This window comes from Pongo abelii, chromosome 2 (assembly GCF_028885655.2).
Source record: "Pongo abelii isolate AG06213 chromosome 2, NHGRI_mPonAbe1-v2.0_pri, whole genome shotgun sequence".
Classification (NCBI taxonomy): Eukaryota; Metazoa; Chordata; class Mammalia; order Primates; family Hominidae; genus Pongo; species Pongo abelii.
The window spans coordinates 146,362,686-146,383,603 of NC_085928.1; the positions used below are offsets into that span (position 1 = coordinate 146,362,686).

The 20,918-nt window shown below is 40.1% G+C and overlaps 1 protein-coding gene and 1 pseudogene across 4 annotated transcripts in view; one reads left to right on the top strand and one right to left on the bottom strand.

The window, feature by feature from the left end:
- NCK1 (NCK adaptor protein 1) overlaps window positions 1-20,918 on the top strand; it is a 101,791-nt gene that overhangs the window by 25,904 nt on the left and 54,969 nt on the right. The window contains exon 1 of one of the 4 annotated variants that reach the window (XM_063721504.1): window positions 16,026-16,069. The exons of the other annotated variants lie outside the window; for them this stretch is intronic. The gene's annotated coding sequence lies outside the window, so the exon portion shown is untranslated. Of the gene's footprint in view, window positions 1-16,025; window positions 16,070-20,918 lie in introns of those variants that run through there. 4 annotated transcript variants of the gene reach the window in all.
- LOC103890254 (RAD51-associated protein 1-like) lies at window positions 15,107-16,112 on the bottom strand (annotated as a pseudogene).

Consider the following 20,918-nt stretch of genomic DNA (forward strand, 5'->3'; position numbering starts at 1 on the left):
TTAGAGCACCTGACTTAAAGTATATATTTTTTGGTAGTAACTTGCCTATAGGTAGTATATAGTTATCCCTTTTTTTTTCTTTTGCAGTAAAACTTGGTTATGGATAGTATATACTTGTCCTTTGGTATCCATGAGGTATTGGTTCCAAGACTCCTTGCAGATACCAAAATTTGAGTATGCTTGAGTCTCTTGTGTAAAATGGGGTAGTATTTACATATAACCTGTGCACATTCTCCTGTGTACTCGAACTCATCTCTAGATTACCTAATACATTGTAAATGGTATTTAGGTAGTTAATACTATATTGTTTAGGGAATAATGACAAGGAAAAAACGTCTGTATATGTTTAGTACAGGTGCTTTTTTTTTTTCCTGAATGTTTTAAATCCACGGCTGGTTGAATTCATAGATGCGGAACCCATGGATACAGAGGGCTAACTGTACTAAGAAATTGCTGTCACAGTCTGTAGATGTCATACAGTTTTGTCTCCAGATAAATAAGAGACCTGTGAACACAAAGGAAACTTTCTTGTATGCCTTTTCATTCTCATGTTTTTAAAGTTTGTTCATTTTTTGTTTAGGGAACTTTAATGAGTTACTTAGGCAGAGTTTGGAACTGTCCTGTAGCTACATGATCAGTCATTTTTTTTTTCGTATCTTTCTTTTTCTTTTTTTCTGAGATGGAGTTCTGCTCTTATTGCCCAGGCTGGAATGCAATGGCACAATCTCAGCTCACTGCAACCTCTGCCTCCCAGGTTCAAGCGATTCTTATACCTCAGCCTCCCAAGTAGCTGGGACTACAGCTAATTTTTGTGTTATTGGTAGAGACGGGGTTTCACTATGTTGGCCAGGCTGGTCTCGAACTCCTGACCTCAGGTGATCCACCTGCTTTGGCCTCCCAAAGTGCTGGGATTACAGTTGTGAGCCACCGCGCCCAGCCCCTATCTTTTATATTGTGTTTTATTTTTTAAGAAATGAGGTTTCACTGTGTTTTCCAGACTGGAGTACAGTGGCTGTTCACAGGTACCATCATATTGCACTGCGGCCTCCAACTCTTGGCCTCAAACGATCTTCCCACCTTATCCTCTTGAGTAGCTGGGACTACAGGAGTGCACCGCCATGCTCAGCATTTTTTTTCTATCTTAACATAAAAGGGAAAAAAGTTACTGTTGCGTTTTCTCCTGATAAATAGCAGCCCTAAGTAAGACTGGTAGTTTGGAATAAAGAATAAGTTAAAAAGGCAGGAAGGTGAGGAAAGAAGTGTTTAAAAATGAAGACGAGAAGGAGAAAAAGAAGTTGAGAGATAAAGTTTATATTTTCCTGTGCCTTAATATCAACTTGCAGTGAATTAGTTGAAAATTGCCTTGCCAGTTACATATAATTGGTGACTTTTAAGTTATTTGCCACCTGGAACAGACATAACTTCTTTAGCATAAAATTCAGATACAACTGTCATTGAATTTATATTTCCATAAAATTGGTGGTAGAATTTTTAGCATTAGGTAGGAGAAGAGGCCAGGGAAAGACAGCTATGTCTCAGGCACTGTACTGTTTTACGTATTTTGTTAAATCCTCACAGCAGCCCTGTAGGTAGGTGTTACTGAAGCAGAGAGGTTAGATAACTTGCTCAGTGTTACACAGATAATAAATGACAGAGCAAGAATTCAAACTGTAATGTTTCTGTTCTTGTTATCTTTTTATTCATCACCTTTATTATTTTTTCTTTGTTTCTTTTTTTTTTTCTTTTGAGATGGAGTCTTGCTCTTGTCGCCCAGGCTGGAGTGCAATGGCATGATCTCTGCTCACTGCAACCTCCGACTCTTAGGTTCAAGCTATTCTCCTGCCTCAGCCTCCCAAGTTGCTGGGATTACAGGCGCCTGCCACTACACCCGGCTAATTTTTGTATTTTTAGTAGAGACGGAGTTTCGCCATGTTGGCCAGGCTGGTCACGAACTCCTGACCTTGTGATCTGCCTGCCTCGGCCTTGCAAAGTGCTGAGATTACAGGTGTGAGCCACCGTGCCTGGCTCTCCTTGCTTTATTTTATGATTCCATTCAGTCATTAGTCTTGTTGGTTTTTAAAAAAAGGTTTTATTGAGATATGATTCACATACTATACAGTTCACTCATTAAAAGTATACAATTCAGCTTTTAGTATATTCAGAGTTGTGCAACCATCACCACAATATTAGAATTTTTTTTTTTTTTTGAGACGGAGTCTCGCTGTGTCACCAGGCTGGAGTGCAGTGGCAAAATCTTGGCTCACTGCAACCTCTGCCTCCCGGGTTTAAGTGATTCTCCTGCCTCAGCCTCCCCAGTAGCTGGGACTACAGAAGCCTGCCACCATGCCCAGCTAATTTTTTGTATTTTTAGTAGAGACGGGGTTTCACCATGGTGGCCAGGATGGTCTTGATCTCTTGACCTTGTGAGCCACCGCACCCAGCCATATTAGAACATTTTAATCGCCTCCCAAAGCAATGCCATACTCATTAGTTGTCACTCCTAAGCTCCCCTCTCCGTGTCCTAGGAAACCATTAATCTGCCTTCTGTCTCTATACATTTGCTCATTCTGAACCTTTCATGTAAATGGAATCATATAGTATATGGTCCTTTGTGACTGCTTTCTTTCACTTAGCTCAATGTTTTTTTTTTGTTTGTTTTGTTCTTTTCTTTTTTGAGGCAAGGTCTTGCTCTGTTGCTCAGACTGTAGTACAGTGCTTGATCACAGCTCACTGCAACCTCTGCCATCCAGGCACAGGTGATCCTCCTGCCTCAGTCTCCTGAGTAGCTGGGACTGTGCCACCATGCCAGGCTAATTTTTTGATTTTTTTTTTTTTTTTGTAGAGATAGTCTCACTGTGTCGCCCAGGCTGGTCTTGAATTCCTGGGCTCAAGTGATTTTCCCACCTCTGCCTCCCAAAGAGCTAGGATTACACGCATGAGCCACTGCACCCAGCAGCTTGATGTTTTTAAGGTTCATCCATGTTATAGCACATACTGGTACTGTGTCCGGAATTGGTGGGTTCTTGGTCTCACTGACTTCAAGAATGAAGCCGCGGACACTCGGCGGTGAGTGTTACAGCTCTTAAGGTGGCACATCTGGAGTTTGCTCCTTCTGTTGTTCAGATGTGTTCGGAGTTTCTTCCTTCTGGTGGGTTCGTGATCTCGCTGGCTCAGGAGTGAAGCTGCAGACCTTCGCTGTGAGTGTTACAGCTCTTAAGGTGGCGCGTCTGGAGTTGTTGGTTCCTCCTGGTGGGCTCGTGGTCTCGCTGGCTTCAGGAGTGAAGCTGCAGACCTTCGCGGTGAGTGTTACAGCTCATAAAGGCAGTGTGGACCCAAAGAGTGAGCAGCAGCAAGATTTATTGCAAAGAGCGAAAGAACAAAGCTTTCACAGTGTGGAAGGGGACCCGAGCGGGTTGCCACTGCTGGCGTGGGCATCCTGCTTGTATTCTGTTAGGTGGCCCCACCCACATCCTGCTGATTGGTAGAGCCGAGTGGTCTGTTTTGACAGGGTGTTGATTGTTGCGTTTACAATCCCTGAGCTAGACACACAGGTTCTCCAGGTCCCCACCAGATTAGCTAGATACAGAGTGTCTACACAAAGGTTCTCCAAGTCCCCACCAGAGTAGCTAGATACAGAGTGTCGATTGGTGCATTCACAAACCCTGAGCTAGACACAGGGTGCTGATTGGTGTGTTTACAAACCCTGAGCTAGAGACAGAGTGCCCATTGTTGTATTTACAATCCCTGAGCTAGACATAAAGGTTCTTCAAGTCCCCACCAGACTCAGGAGCCCAGCTGGCTTCACCCAGTGGATCCCGCACCGGGACTGCAGGTGGAGCTGCCTGCCAGTCCTGCACCATGCACCTGCACTCCTCAGCCCTTGGGTGGTCCATGGGACTGGGCGCTGTGGAGCAGGGGGCGGCGCTCGTCGGGGAGGCTCAGGCGGCACAGCAGCCCATGGGGGCGGGGGGGAAGGCTCAGGCATGGCGGGCTGCAGTTCCTGAGCCCTGCCCCGTGGGGAGGCAGCTAAGGCCCGGCGAGAAATCGAGCGCAGTGCCGGTGGGCTGGCACTGCTGGGGGACCCAGTACACCCTCTGCAGTTGCTGGCCCGGGTGCTAAGCCCCTCATTGCCCGGGGTCGGCAGGGCCCGCCGGCTGCTCCTAGTGCAGGCGGCGAAGCCCACGCCCACCCAGAACTCCAGCTGGCCCGCAAGCGCCGTGCGCAGCCCGGGTTCCTGCTGGCGCGTCTCCCTGCACACCTCCCCTCAAGCTGAGGGAGCCGGCTCCGGCCTTGGCCAGCCCAGAAAGGGTCTCCCACAGTGCAGTGGTGGGCTGAAGGGCTCCTCAAGTGCCGCCAAAGTGGGAGCCCAGGCAGAAGAGGCGCCCACAGCGAGCGAGGGCTCTGAGGACTGCCAGCACGCTGTCACCTCTCAGTACTTCATTCTTTTTTATTGCTGAATAATTATGTAATTTTATAGTTAATACCACATTTTATGCATTCATCAGTTTACAGGCATTTGAGTTTTTTCTCCCTTATGGCTATTATGAATAATATGGCTACTGGCATTCATGTACATGTGTTTAAAAAGTTATTGTGGTAAGATATGTGTAACATAAAATTTACCATTTTAACCATTTTTAAGTGTACAGTATTAAGTATATTCACATGGTTATGCAACCATCACCACCACCTGTTTGCATAACTTTTTCATTTTTGCCACCTGAAACTCTGTACCCATTAAACAACAACTCACAGGTCTGCCATCCCCCCAACCTCTGGCAATCACCATTCTACTTTCTATCTCTATGAATTTGACAACTCCTGGAACCATGTGTAAGTGAAATTAAATCATACAATATTTGTCCTTTATGACTGGCTTATTTCACTGAGTACAGTGTCTTCAAGGTGTATTCACATTGTAGCATGTGTCAGAGTTCCTCCCCCACCAAAGGCTGGTACTGTTCCATTGAATCTATATTTACCACGTTTACTCATTCAACTGATGAGGGACACTGAGGTGGAGTTTTGCTCTTGTTGCCTAGGCTGGAGTGCAGTGGCACGATCTCGGCTCATTTGCAACCTCCACCTCCTGGGTTCAAGTAATTCTCCTGCCTCGGCCTCCCAAGTAGCTGGGATTACAGGCATGGGCCACCATGCCTGGTTAATTTTGTATTTTTAAAAGAGATGGGGGTTTCACCATGTTGGTCAGGCTGGTCTTGAACTCCTGACCTCAGGTGATCTACCCGCCTCAGCCGCCCAAAGTGCTGGGATTACAGGCATGAGCCACCACGCCCGCCTGATGATGGACACTTTGGTTGCTTCCACTTTTTGGCTGTTGTGAATAATGCTGTTATGAACATGGGTGTACAAGTATCTATTTGAGTTCTCACTTTTACTTCTTTTGGGTTTGTATCCAGAAGTGAAATTGCTGGATCATATTACCATATTCAAAAAATTCTGTTTCTTATTTTTTGAAGAACTGCCATATGGGTTTCCACAGTGGCTGTACCATCTTATCTTCCCACCAGCAATGCACAAGGGTTCTAATTCTCTACATCTTCACCAACACTTGTTATTTTCTGTCATCATCATCTTTTTTTTAATAATAGCCGTGGTGATGGTTGTGAGGTGGTATTATTGTGGTTTTGATTTGGATTTTTCTAATGGCTGGTGATATGATCATCTTTTCATGTGCTTATTCATTGTTTGCATATCTTCTTTGGAGAAGTGTCTATTCAATTCCTTCCCCACTTTTGTGTTGGATTTTTATTTTATTCTTTTTAGAGAGAAAGTCTCACTGTATCACTCAGGCTGGAATACAGTGACATAATCATGGCTCATTGCAATCTCATCCTCTTGGGCTCAAGTGATCCTCCTGTCTCAGCTTCCTGGGTAGCTAGGACTATAGGTGCATGCCACTGCTTGGCTCATTTATTTATTTTTTGTAGAGATGGGGGTCTCACTATGTTGCCCAAGCAGGTCTTGAACTTTTAGCCTCAAGGGATCCTCCTGTCTCAGCCTCCCAAAGTGCTGGGATTATAGGTGTGAGTCACCACACCCAGCTGGATTTTGTTGTTGTTGTTGACTTGTAAGAGTTCTTTGTATATTCTGAATATCAGTGTCCTATCAGATGTGATTTCCAAATATTCCTTTCTGTGGGTTACCTTTTCACTATATTAATTTAGTGTCCTTTCATATGCAAAGTATGTTAAAAAGATCTTAATTTTGATGAAGTCCAGTTTGACTCTTTTCGGTTGCCTGTGCTACTGATGTCCTGGATTATCTGAGTGGGCTCTGGTAATCACAAGAGTCCTTATCAGAGGGAATCAATTAGTCCAAGAAAGGGATGTGATGCTGAAAGCAGAAATCTTGATGATGTGGCCAAGTGCAAAGGAATGTAGGCAGCTTCTAGGAGCTGGAATAGACAAAGAACAGATTCTTCTGTAGAGCCTTCTGAAGGAATGCAGGCTTTGATTGTAGTTTTGTAATCTACTCCATCCAGGCTGCTGCAAACGCCAAACAGGCCTGTAAGACCTGTTTTAGACTTAAAGACCTCTAGAACTGTAAGTTCACAAATTTGTATTGTTTTAAGCCACTATTGTTACACAGCACATTAGGCAGTTAATACAACTAGAATCAAAGGAGAGACTGAGAGCATGAAGATTATACATAAGACTTTTAAAATACTTTATTTCAATAGGTTTTTGGGGAACCGATGGTGTTTGATTACATGAGTAAGTTCTTTAGTGGTGATTTCTGAGATTGGTACAACCATCACCCAACAACAATGTACACTGTACCCAATGTGTAGTCTTTTATCCCTCACGCCACCACCCTTATCATTCATATGCTTTTGCGTCCTTATAGCTTAGCTCCCACTTATGAATGGAGAATATACAATGTTTGGTTTTCCATTCCTGAGTTACTTCAGTTAGAATAATGGTCTCCAGTTCCATCCAGGTTGCTGCAAATGCCATTATTTTGTTTCTTTTTATGGCTGAGTAATATTCCATGGGGTGTGTGTGTGTGTGTGTGTGTATATATATATATATATAACACCATATTTTCTTTACCCACTCATTAATTGATGGATATTTGGGCTGGTTCCATATTTTTGCAGTTGTGAATTGTGCTGCTGTAAACATGCATGTGCAAGTATCTTTTTCGTATAATAACTTCTTTTCCTCTGGGTAGATACACAGGAGTGGGATTGCTGGATCTACTTTCAGTTCTTTAAGGAATCTCCATGCTAGTTTACATTCCCACAAACAGTGTAAAAGAGTTCCCTTTTCACCACATCCATGCCAACATCTATTTTTTGATTTTCTGATTTTTTGATTGTGGCCATTCTTGCAGGAGTAAGGTGGTACTTCATTGTGGTTTTGATTTGCATTTCCCTGGTAATTAGTGATGTTGAACATTTTTTCATATGTTTGTTGGCCATTTGTATATCTTCGTTTGAGAATTGTCTATTCATGTCCTTAGCCTGTTTTTTGATGGGATTGTTTTTTTCTTGCTAATTTGAGTTCCTTGTAGATTCTGGATATTAGTCCTTTGTCAGATGTATAGATGGTGAAGATTTTCTCCCACTCTGTGGGTTGTTTACTCTGCTGATTGTGTCTTTTGCTGTGCAGAAGCTTTTTAGTTTAAGTCCCATCTCTTTATCTTTGTTTTTGAGGCATGAGACTTTTGATAGAATCTACATCTTGCTTTGCTCAGATTGGCTTAAACCCTACGTTGATTCTAATCCATCACTAAGTCTTGACATTTCCGTGGAAATTTGAGAAGGGTTAGTGATATAAGCCAGTGGTACCTGCTGCTGCAACTGGTATTGAGGCAGGAATTACTATTCATCATTACCTTCTTTTACTATCTATTCTAGATTTCCTTTATGCTGGGCCAGCATTTAAGCTGGTTTAAGTTGCTTGTGTCCTTTAGGCTTTCATCCTTGTGGGACTTGAGCCTTTAGTTGCCTTGCCTGTTTAGAGCCATGGTTGCTGTAATTTCCTGTTTACCCTATTAGCAAGCATGAAAATACCCTGCATTCCAGACAGATTGCTCCCTAATCCCATTGTGTACAACAGGTCCTAATAATCAGGGTCATTTATCACTGCTAGTATATTTATTCCTTTCTTTGCCTGCTTGTTCATCAGTATGAGAAGCCCATAATGACCAAATGGTGGTTGTGGCTTTAGGCTCCGTGAACCCCTACTGTGGAAGCATTACCCTCAGGATCTCTAGTACAGCAGAGATTTTAAATTGTGGGGATAGGAAATCCACATGCTGTAAGTGAGTTACTGGGAGTGATGGTGAAGAGTCAATCTAACTTCTCTAGCCCTTCGTTTCTAAACCCGTGCATCTCAGGTAGTAGGGATATAATACCCTAGCCATTCGTTCAGTGCATATGCTGCATCCCAAATGACCAGCAGAATGACTTCTTAATTGAGCTTTTAATTTAATGCACCACTTTATGATTTTGTTAGCGTGACAGTTTCTAGGTGATGTGGTATGTGGTGTAGGACCAGTGGATGCCATGGTCATGTGCTTAATGTTGTATCTTCTTCACCATTAAACGAGTCCTTTAGTTTGAAGTGATGTTAAAGTGAATCCCAGATTGGCAAAGCAAACATTTTGAAACCATTGAGGTACTGTAAATGTCCAGAGACACTCAGGGCAGGAAAGGCAAACTCATTTCTACAGTAAGTGTAAATCCTACTTCCCCTGGAATGCAAAGGTTCCAATTCCATCGTGCCACCTGCTCAGTTCTGTGTCTGATAAGTTGTTTCCTGCATTCTGCTGTGATCCTAATTTTGCTAGATTTTTTAATCTTAGTAGTACTTTTAATTATATTTTTCAGAAATAAGCTGATTTTTTTGGTTTTTTTTTTTTTTTTGAGATGGAGTTTCATTCTTGTTGCCCAGGCTGGAGTGCAGTGGCACTACTATCTCGGCTCACCGCAACCTCCACCTCCTGGGTTCAAGCAGTTCTCCTGCCTCAGCCTCCCAAGTAGCTGGGATTACAGGCATGTGCCACCAAGCCCAGCCAATTTTGTATTTTTAGTAAAGGCGGGGTTTCTCCATCTTGGTCAGGCTGGTCTCGAACTCCTGACCTCAGGTTATCCGCCCGCCTCGGCCTCCCAAAGTGCTAGGATTATAGGCATGAGCCACTGCGCCCGGCAAGCTGATTTTATTTGATAATGGGATGTGATAAACAGTTTTCACTTTAACATAGTCAACTATATGATTCCATTTGTATGGAATTCAAGAAAAGGCAAACTGATGACAGCCTATCAGTGCTTGCCAGTCTGGAGAGAAATGACTGTAAAGGAGCATAATATAACTTTTTTGGGTGATGGAAGTGTTTTAGATCTTGTCAAAACTCATTGAACTGTACACTTAAAATTAGTTTTGTAGGTGAATTATATCTCAAAGCTGATTTTGAAAAAATAAGAATTAATGTACTTATCCTTTTCCATAATATCTTTTCGTTTGTGGTTTATGCTTTTTGATTCTTAAGTTTGAGAAACTCTTCTCTACTCTGGGGTATTTTTTTCTAATTTTCCAATTCATTAATTGCTGCTATTTATTTCCCTTATTGTCTCAAAATATGGTGTATGGTAAGACATACAGAGACCAAAAAGACTGTCATGGAGGAAGAGTTTTGTACTCACTGTTACATAGAAACAGGAGGCAGGCATGTCATCGAAGGCCCCATGGGAAAGCACCAAGGTTGGTCAGGAAGCAGAAGGAGGAGAAAAGCATAGGCCAGAGCCTATATTGTGGTTTCTGTGGAAAAGAATGGGCAGCTGGGCACAGTGGCTCACGCCTGTAATCCCAGCACTTTGGGAGGCCGAGGTGGGCGGATCACGAGGTCAAGAGATCGAGACTATCTTGGCCAACCTGGTGAAACCCCGTCTCTACTAAAAGTACAAAAATTAGCTGGGCGTGGTGGCGCGTGCCTGTAGTCCCAGCTACTCGGGAGCCTGAGGCAGGAGAATCGCTTGAACCCGGGAGGTGGAAGTTGCAGTGAGCCGATATTGTGCCATTGCCCTCCAGCTTGGTGACAGAGCGAGACTCTGTCTCAACAACAACAACAACAACAACAACACAAAAGAATGGGCAAGACAGGGTAGGCAAGCTTGAGTATATTTCAGATTGGATAATTTGAATAATTTTGATGGGTTCGGGGTTATAGGTGTGGTCCCTGGTTGTCTGGTACCTGGCCCTGGGGTGTGTGAGGGCAGAAGGAATACTGGTTTGGTGTGTGAGAGTTATTATCATTATTATTTTTTTTTTTTGAGATGGAGTCTCGCTCTGTCGCCCAGGCTGGAGTGCAGTGGCACGATCTCGGCTTACTGCGAGCTCCGCCTCCCAGGTTCATGCCATTCTCCTGCCTCAGCCTCCCGAGTAGCTGGGACTGCAGGCGCCCGCCACCACGCCCAGCTAATTTTTTGTATTTTTTTAGTAGAGACGGGGTTTCATCATTTTAGCCAGGATGGTCTCGATCTTCTGACCTCGTGATCCGCCTGCCTCGGCATCCCAAAGTGTTGGGATTACAGGCGTGAGCCACTGCGCCCGGCCGAGAATTACTTAAAGATGGTTGTGATATAGACTTTAAAAGATTGCTTGGTTGCATATCAAAGGGTTTTCAGAGGCAAGTTGCTTGCTATCTCTAGGAAGTAGCCCTGGGAGGTGAAGTCCCTCCTGGGTTTGTAGGGCCCAAGATGTCAAAACATCATAAAATATAGAAAAAATTTAAGAAGATTAACATACTTATGTTTTCTTTAGGTTTACTCTTTTTTTCTAGTTTCTTGATTGAGAATATATTAGTTAAGCATATTCAGTCTTATTGTTTTGTTTCAAGAGCATTAAGACTGTAATTTTAGCTGAGCTCCACATTTTGATGGTGTGGTACATTTATTGTCATTCAGTTCTGATTTTTATCGTTTATCATTTTAAATTTATTTAGAAGTTCATTTCTAAGTTAACAAATATTTGAAAATGGTGATTTCAACATTATATCTTGGTTAGAGAAGGTGGTCTTAGATAAAAGTTCCTTGAAATTTTTTTTGTTTTTCATTGTGACTTTATTTTGAAAATGTTTCATATGTACTTGAAAATAATTATATTTTTATTTTTTGTTTGGTGGAGGGTTCTTTATATAACTGTTAGATCAAACTTACTTTGTGGATCAAAAGTTGTATATACTTACTGGTGTTCGGACATTCTGATCTATCAGTTTCTAATGTAAGTAAATTAGAGGCTCATGCAGTGGTTGAAGATTAATTTTTTTCTTGGAATTCTCTTTTTGCCTTATTTTGATAGGTGTGTATAAGGCTTTGGTATGTTTGTAGTTTATTTTATTATTAATATATATATCATGTTTCCATACCTTTTAATGTTGCAGTAAAATTGTTTTGTCTGACGTTAAAATTGCCGTACCACCTTTTTTAAAAAATTGCCATACCACCTTTTTAAAAAAAAGGTTTGTTAGAATTTATTTTTTTTCATCTTTTCTCTGTTAATGTTTTAGTTCACTTTTATAAACAGCTTTAGTTGAATTTGTGTGTTGTTTTTATTTTATTTTATATTATTTATTTTTTGAGACGGAGTCCCACTCTGTTGCCCAGGCTGGAGTGCAGTGGCACAATCTCGGCTCACTGCAACCTCTGCTTCCTGGATTCAAGTGGTTCTTGTGCCTCAGCCTCCCGAGTAGCTGGGATTACAGGTGCGTACCACCACACCCCACTAATTTTTGCATTCTTAGTAGAGACAGGATTTTGCCATGTTGACCAGGCTGGTCTCTAACGCCTGACCTCAGGTGATCCTCCCACCTTGGCCTCCCAAAGTTCTGGGATTACAGGCATGAGTCACCATGCCCAGCCTGTATGTTATTTTTGTTATTTTCTGTTACAAATGAGTTAAATTCATTCACATCTATTTTAATTATGATATATCTGGATTTTTATCATCTTGCTTTGTTTGCCATCCTTTTTCTTTGCTTCTCTTCTCCTTTCCTGTTTTTTGTTTTTTATTGATAGATAATATTTTACATATTTATGAGGCACATGTGACATTTTGTTACATAGGATGTGTAATGATCAAGTCAGGGTATTTGGGATATCTATCACCTTGAGTATTTATCATTTCTATGTGTTGGGAACATTTAAAGTCCTCTCTTCTATCTACTTTGAAATACACAGTTTTGCTAACTATAGTCACCCTATTCTGCTATAGAATATTAGAATTTTTATACTTTCTCTTTAACAATATGTTTGTGTACACTGACCAACCTCTCTTCATTACCTACCACCCATGTACCCTTCTCAGACTTTGGTGTCTGTCATTCTACTGTCTGCCTCCATGAGATCATCTTTTAAACCCACTGAATGAGTTAGAACATATTATATTTGTCTTTCTAGTCCTGGCTTATTTCACTTAATGTAATGACCGCCAGGTCCATCCATATTGCTGCAAATGACATGATTTCATTCTTTTTTAATGGCCAAATAGTATTCCATTGTGTATATATGCCGCATATGTCCATTAATCTGTTTTTTTTTGTTTTGTTTTGTTTTTAAAGACAGGGTCTCACTCTGTCACCCAGGCTGGAGTGCAATGGTGCAATCATGGTTCACTGCAGTGAGTAGCTGGGGCCACAAGCATACCCCACCGCACCTGGCTAATTTAAAAAAAATTTTTTTTGTAGAAATGGAGGTCTCACTATGTTGCCCAAACTGGTCTCAAATTCCTGGGCTCAAGCGGTCCTCCTGCCTCAGCCTCCCAGAGTGCTAGGATTACAGACCTAGCCCTGTGCCTGGCCCCTTACATCCGTTGATGAACACTTAGGTTGATTACATATATTTGCTGTTGTGAATAGTGCTACAATAAACATGCAAGTGCAGGTATCCCTTTGATATACTGATTTCTTTTCCTTTGGATAACTACCTAGTAATAGGATTGCTGGATCTTGTGGTAGTTCCGTTTTCAGTTTTTTGAGAAATTTTCGTAGTTTTCCAAAAAATATGTACTAGTTTACATTCTTACCAACACTATATAAGAGTTCCCTTTTTTTCTACATCCTTACCAGTGTCTTTTTTGTCTTTTGTTTTACTTTTATTTATTATTTTGAGACAGAATCTCACTCACTGTCACCCAGGCTGGAGTGCAGTGGTGTAATCTTAGATAACTGCAACCTCTGTCTCCCAGGTTCAAGTGATTCTGCTGTCTCAGCCTTCCAAGTAGCTGGGACTACAGTTATGCGCCACCATGCTCGGCTAATTTTTTGTATTTTTAGTAGAGATGGGGTTTTGCCATGTGTTGGCCAGGCTGGTCTGAAACTCCTGACCTCAAGTGATCTGCCTGCCTTGGCCTCCCAGAGTGCTGAGATTACAGACGTGAGCCACCACACCTGGCCTTTTTTGTTATTTAAATAACAGCCATTTTAACTTAGCTGAAATTATATTTCATGTGGTTTTTATTTGCATTTCCCTAACGATTAGTGATGTTGAGCATTTTTTCATATACTTGTTTGCCATTTGTATGCCTTCCTTTGAAAAATATCTATTCATGTCCTTAGCCTACTTTTAAATGGGATTATTGATGGGGTTTTTGTTTTTGTTGTTTGAGTTCCTTGTATATTCTAGGTATTAGTCACTTGTTGAATAGTTTGCACATATTTTCTCCCATTCAGCAGATTGTCTCTTCACCCTTTTTTTAGACAAATGCTCACTTTAATCACAATTCTAAATTAATTATTTTCACGTTAACATAGATGTTCCCATAAACTGAGAAGCACTGAGCTAAGTATTATACATTTTTAATGGTTAATATGATTTAAAAATTTTTATAAAAATTGATCAGAAGCTAGTTGAAATTCTCACCATAAATACAAAATATTGATTACAATTGTTTTTCACAGTAAATTGAGATCTAAGCTTCCTAAAAAGCTGTATTATCTAATATCATAATAGGGATGACTAAATACTTGACAACTACTTTCGGAAGAACTGGCTTAACAAAAAGTTACTATTTGAAGAAACAGCTTTCCCTTGTTTATATTTACAAGAAAAAGGCTAACATTTTTGCAGAGCCCTCATTTTATCATGAAGTGTGGATAGTCAGAAGCAGGTGCCTGTTGGTGGGGTGCAGTGGTTCACACCTGTAATCCCAGCACTTTGGGAGGCCAAGGCAGGCAGATCACTTGAGGTCAGGAGTTCAAGACCAGCCTGGCCAACATGGTGAAACCCCATCTCTACTAAAAATACAAAAATTAGCTGGGTGTGATGGTAGTTGCCTGTGATCCCACCTATTCGGGGAGGCTGAGGCATGAGAATCACTTGAACCCGGGAGGCGGAGGTTCCAGTGAGCCGAGATCGTGCCAGCCTGGGTGATAGAGTGAGACTCCCTCTCAAAAAAACAAACAAACAAACAAAAAAAAACAAAGGTGGATTCAGTGGTATCAAGAAAAAAGCATTTCAAAACATTTCCACTTTTATTAAAGGTTTTGACAATGAAGATATCACTAAATGTCTTTAAATTCTATTTGCTATAGAATAACCATCTAAATAGGAGACACATGCCATAATACAGCAACCATTTTAGTGTGTAAAATACTTCTGAACTCTTACTACAAAAGGATTTGGCTAAAATACAAAACATCTTTGCAATAAAACTGATAATGTAGCTTAAGTAGCTTATAAGATTTCAGAAATGTCTTATGAAATAAATGAGAATGTTTCCCTGTGTGAGATAAAACCGAACAGTTAACATTAAGGTGCTATAAACTAGACAAAGCTAGAAAGGCACATCATGTAACTAGAAAAGAACGGCATGTGATGTGGACTTCCTCCATGTCAAACTGACAGGAAAATAGAATATGCTCTTCAGAAGGAAAGGCATGAGAAGATAATTCTTACAAAGCTCTCATTGAGATCTTGAAGAGCTTTACAGAGAACATAATCATAAAATGGCTAGAGATCATTTATAGGACATGGTAATGGATTCCTTTATATTACAATACCTGCCTCAGATATAAACACAAATCATATATAAACACCCTTGTAAAGCTGTGCTTCTTTCAGCCAAACATTTCTCTGGTACCACAGTCAGCCTCTAGTAGCATTTGGATGCAAAGGTTTAACTCGTCCTGATCTGGACAAGCCACAGCAGAGACTCTGATTTGGAGACTTCATGGACACTCCTGCCAGTGCGCTGCTGCTATTGCTGCTACTTCCAGATGCTGGTAGAACCATTTAGGTCTCTTGCTTTCAGCTGAAGGACTGCATATTTGTAATGGTTTCCTAGTTGCATCTGAAGAAAGATAAATCTCTTTTGGTGAGGACTGAGATTCTGATTTGATGGCAGCCAGAGCAGTCTACCAAAGTCACTAAAGCATTACATTTGGATTTAGATTCCTTCTCTTTCTTTTCTACTGGGGATTTTACCTTCACTTCTTTTTTTTTTTTTTTTTTTTTTAATTTCTTTAACTTTACTTTTTCTCATAGAGAAGTCTTTGTCATTATCCTCACTCTCACCAAAATCAGAATCATCCTCAGAATCTTCACCAGTTGCCAAGTCTGGTTTGGTGTCATTAGCACTGTTGCCATCACTGCCTTCCAGAAAAATTTTCCTGTCTTGTACCGCAGCTTTAGATGCTGCTTTTCTTTTCCCTTGAATATCACCATCGTCTTTCTCAGTAATCTTATCCAAATCTAAATAATCACTGGCAACACTGCAATTAGAGATATGAGGAGACTTACTGTTTCTGTTCTACTATTGCCATGTTTTTCAACTCTTTTATCTTGAGACTTCTGCACATTAGTGGTGACTGTTGAAAGTTCCTTCACTGATAAAGCTAGTGCAACTTCTAAGTCTCTGTGGTAGAGCTTGTCATCTAAAGCCATCCTTTTTTTAGGGGTTTTCTCTTCTAGTGGGATTTCTTCTTTCTGGAGATTGTTCGAATTAGGTTTTGGTTTATCTTGTTTTAACTCCTTTGATGTTCTGGATTTCTTGTTGAAAGGTACAGTTGCAGAAACAAAATCATCATCACTGTCAAGAGTCGCCAAACTGTGAGTAATTGATTGGTTTCTTACATCTCGCAGGCTGCACCATGGTCCCTTTCAAGGCTTGATATTTACACTTCCCAGGTTCTTGTTGGCTGTAGTGGTGGTTTCAGTTCCCGCCCAAAACCCGACATTGGCGCTCTCCCTTCACTCTTCATTGTTTCCTTTGCTGTGCAGAAGCCTTTGTTGTTGTTGTTGTTTTTAAATATAATCAGTTGGCTTTAAATATGTGGATTTATTTCTGAATTATCTGTTTTATTCCATTAGTCTATGTGTCTGTTTTATACCAGTACCATGCTGTTTTGGTTACTGTAACCTTGTAATGTATTTTGAAGTCAGGTAGTTTTATTCTTTTTGCTCAAGATTGTTTTGGTGGTTTGGGCTCCTGTTTGGTTTCATATGAATTTTAAGATTGCTTTTTCTATTTCTGTGAAAAAAGACATTGGTATTTTGATAGCCGTAGCATTGAAAATGTAGATTGCTTATGGCAGTATGGTCATTTTAATAATGTTAATTCTTATCTTTGAGCATGGGATGTCTTTCCATTTGTTTGTGCCCTCTTTATTTTATCCAGTGTTTTGTAGTTTTTATAGCTATTGTAAAAAGGGAATGCCTTCTTGATTTCTTTCTCAGCTAGTTTGTTTTATTGGTGTATAGAAACAGGTTTTGTGTGTTGATTTTTTTTTAACACTCCCTACTTCACAGATGGATGCATATTGATTTATGTGTGTTGATTTTGTCCTGCAACTTTACTGAATTTATTTAGCAGAACTAAGTTTTTTGGTGGAGTCTAGGTTTTTCTAGATATAAGATCATATCATCAGCAAAGAGGGACAGTTTGACATCCTCTTTTCTAATTTGGATGCCTTTTCTTTTTTTCCCTCTTGCCTGATTGGTCTGGCTGGGACTTGCAGTACTATGTTGAATAGGAGTGATTAAAGTAGGCATCCTTGTCTTGTTCCAGTTCTTAGAAGAAAGGGTTTCAACTTTTCCCCATTCAGTATGATGTTAGCTGTGGGTTTGTCATATATGACCTTTGTTATGTTGAAGTATGTTTCTTTTATGCCTAGTTTGTTAAGAGTTTTTATCACGAAGGGACACTGAATTTTATTAAGTGCTTTTTCTGTGTCTGTTGAGATGAACATATGGTTTTGCCCTTTATTCTGTTGATGTTATGAATCATATTTGTTGATTTGTGTAACCATCCTTGCCTCTCTGGGATAAATCTCACTTCATTGTGGTGTATTTTTTTTTTTAATGTTGTTGGATTCAGTTTGCCAGTATTTCGAGAATTTTTATCTCTGTGTTCATTAGGGATATTGGCCTGTAGTTTTCTTTCTTTTTTTTTAAATATATTTTTTATTTTTTATTGCATCGTTGTCTGGTTTCAGTGTTAAGGTAATGTTGGCCTTGTAGAATAAGTTGGGGAGAATTGATGTTAGTTCTTCTATGAGTGTTTGGTAGAATTTGGCAGTGAAACCATCCAGTCCCGGACTTCTCTTTGTTGGGAGACTTTTTATTACTGATTAAATGTCTTTACTCATTATCAATCTGTTCAGGTTTCGTATTTCTTCCTGATTCAATCTTGGTAGATTGTATATGTCTATGTCTAGGAATGCATCCATTTCCTCTCAATTTTCCAGTATGTTAGTGTATCATTGTTTGTAATAGTTTTTAATGATCTTTTGTATTTTTGTGGAATTAGTTGTAATGTCTCTTTTCATTTCTGATTTTATTTGGGTCCTCTCTTTTTATATTGATTAGTCTAGCAAGTGGTTTATTGATTTACCTTTTCAAAAAATCAGCTTTTTATTGTTCTTTTGTGCTTTTTAAAAAAGTCGTTTTATTTGGTTCTGCTCTGATCTTTATTATTTCTTTCCTTCTACTAATTTGGGGTTTGGTTCTAGTTCCTTAAGGTGCATTGCTAGATTGTTTCTTTAAAATCTTACTGCTTTTTTGATGTAGGCATTTGTTGCTATAAATTTCCCCCTTAGCACTGTTTTTGCTGTATCTCATAGATTTTCGGTATGTTGTATTAGATTTTCATTTGTTTCAATAATTTTTTTGATTTCTTCCTTAATGTCTTCCTTGACCCAGTCGTCATTCAGAAGCATGTTGTTTAACTTCTGTGTATTTATATAGTTTCCAAAGTTCTTCTTAACTCTTTGGGTTTTTTTGTTTTTATTTTTGTTTTTGTTTTTTTTGAGACAGAGTTTTGCTTAGTCACCCAGGCTGGAGTGCAGTGGCACTATCTGAGCTCACTGCAACCTCTGCCTCCTGGGTTCAAGCAGTTCTTGTGCCTCAGCCTCCTGAGTAGCTAGGACTACAGGTGCACGCCACCATGCCTGGCTGATTTTTGTATTTTAGTAAAAACGGGGTTTCACCATGCTGCCCAGGCTGGTCTCGAGCTCCTGAGCTCAGGCAATCCGCCCACCTCAGCCTCCCAGAGTGCTAAGATTACAGGCGCGAGCTACCCCACCCAGCCTATTGTTCTTGATTTCAAGTTTATTCCATTCTTACTGAGGAGATACTTGATACGATTTCAATTTTTAAAAATTTGTTGACACTTGTTTTGTGTCCTAACATGATCTATCCTGGAGAATGTTCCATATGCTGATGAAAAGAATGTGTATTCTGTAGATGTTAGATGAAATGTTCTGTAAATGTCTGTTAGGTCTGTTTGGTCTGATATGCAGTTTAAATCCAATGTGGCTTTCTTAATTTTTTTATCTACATGATCCATTTAATGCTCACAGTGGGGTGCTGGTGTCCCTAACTATTATCGTAGTGGAATCTCTCTCTCCTTACAGATCTAATAATACTTGCTTTATATATCTGGGTGCTCCAGTGTTGGGTGCCTTATATGTTTGGAATTGTTATATCCTCCTCCTGAATTTTTCCCTTTAGCATTATATAATGACCTTCTTTGTCTCTTTTTACTGTTTTTGACTTAAAATTTGTTTTGTGTGATACAAATATAGCTACTTCTAGTCACTGTTGGTTTCTGTTTGCATGGAATATCTTTTTCCATCCCTTAATTTCATCCTGTATGTCTTTACAGGTGAGATGAGTTTATTGTAGGTAGTATATAGTTGGGTCATGCTTTAAAAACATTTTAAAAAATCTGTTCAATCAGTATCTGTCTTATTTATTTAATTGAGATGGAGTTTTGCTCTTGTTGCCCAGACTGGAATACAATGATGCGGTCTTGGCTCACTGCAACCTCTGCCTCCTGGGTTCAAGCGATTCTCCTGCCTCAGCCTCCCGAGTAGCTGGGATTACAGGCACCTGCCACCATGCCTGGCTAATTTTTGTATTTTTAGAGGAGATGGGGTTTCACCATGTAGGCCAGCCTGATCTTGAACCCCTGACCTCAGGTGATCTGCCTGCCTCAGCCTCCCAAAGTGCTGGGATTGTAGGTGTGAGCCACACCGCGCCTGGCCAAATTAGTCTGTATCTTTCAAATGGAAAGTTTGATCAGTTTGCATTCAGAGTTATTGATACGTGAAGGCTTATTTCTGTCATTTTATTAATTGATTTATGGCTGTTCTATATATCTTCTATTCCCTCTTTGTCTCTCATTAATTATTATTTTGGTTTGGTGGTTTTCTGTAGTTGTGAGTCTCTTCCTTGTTTGTGTTTGGTCTATCAGTGGTTTTTATATTTTTTTGTGTTTTCGTGATGGTAGATAGTGTTCTTTTGCTTCTGGATGTAGGACTTTCTTAAGCATTTCTTCTAGGGCCAGTCTAGTGGTGATATTCCCTCAGCTTTTGCTTGTTTGTGAAATACTTTATTTCTTACTCATTATGAAGGATAACTTTGCTGAGTATAGTATCCTTGACTGACAGTTTTTTTTTCATTCAGCACTTTTTAAAAAAAAATTATTTTTTTTAAAAAAAATTATTTTTTTTAAAAGAGCTCTTGAAGGAAGCGCTAAACATGGAAAGGCACAACCGGTACCAGCCACTGCAAAATCATACCGAAATGTAAAGACCATTGAGACTAGGAAGAGACTGCATCAACTAACGAGCAAAACATCGAGCTAACATCATAATGACAGGATCAAATTCACACATAACAATATTAACTTTAAATGTAAATGGACTAAATGCTCCAATTAAAAGACACAGACTGGCAAATTGGATAAAGACTCAAGACCCATCAGTGTGCTGTATTCAGGAAACCCATCTCACGTGCAGAGACACACATAGGCTCAAAATAAAAGGGTGGAGGAAGATCTACCAAGCAAATGGAAAACAAAAAAAGGCAGGGGTTGCAATCCTAGTCTCTGATAAAACAGACTTTAAACCAACAAAGATCAAAAGAGACAAAGAAGGCCATTACATAATGGTAAAGGGATTAATTCAACAAGAAGAGCTAACTATCCTAAATATATATGCACCCAATACAGGAGCACCCAGATTCATAAAGCAAGTCCTGAGTGACCTACAAAGAGACTTAGACTCCCACACATTAATAATGGGAGACTTGAACACCCCACTGTCAACATTAGACAGATCAACGAGACAGAAAGTCAACAAGGATACCCAGGAATTGAACTCAGCTCTGCACCAAGCAGACCTAATAGACATCTACAGAACTCTCCACCCCAAATCAACAGAATATACATTTTTTTCAGCACCACACCACACCTATTCCAAAATTGACCATATCCTTGGAAGTAAAGCTCTCCTCAATAAATGTAAAAGAACAGAAATTGTAACAAACTGTCTCTCAGATCACAGTGCAATCAAGCTAGAACTCAGGATTAAGAATCTCACTCAAAACCGCTCAACTACGTGGAAACTGAACAACCTGCTCCTGAATGACTACTGGGTACATAACGAAATGAAGG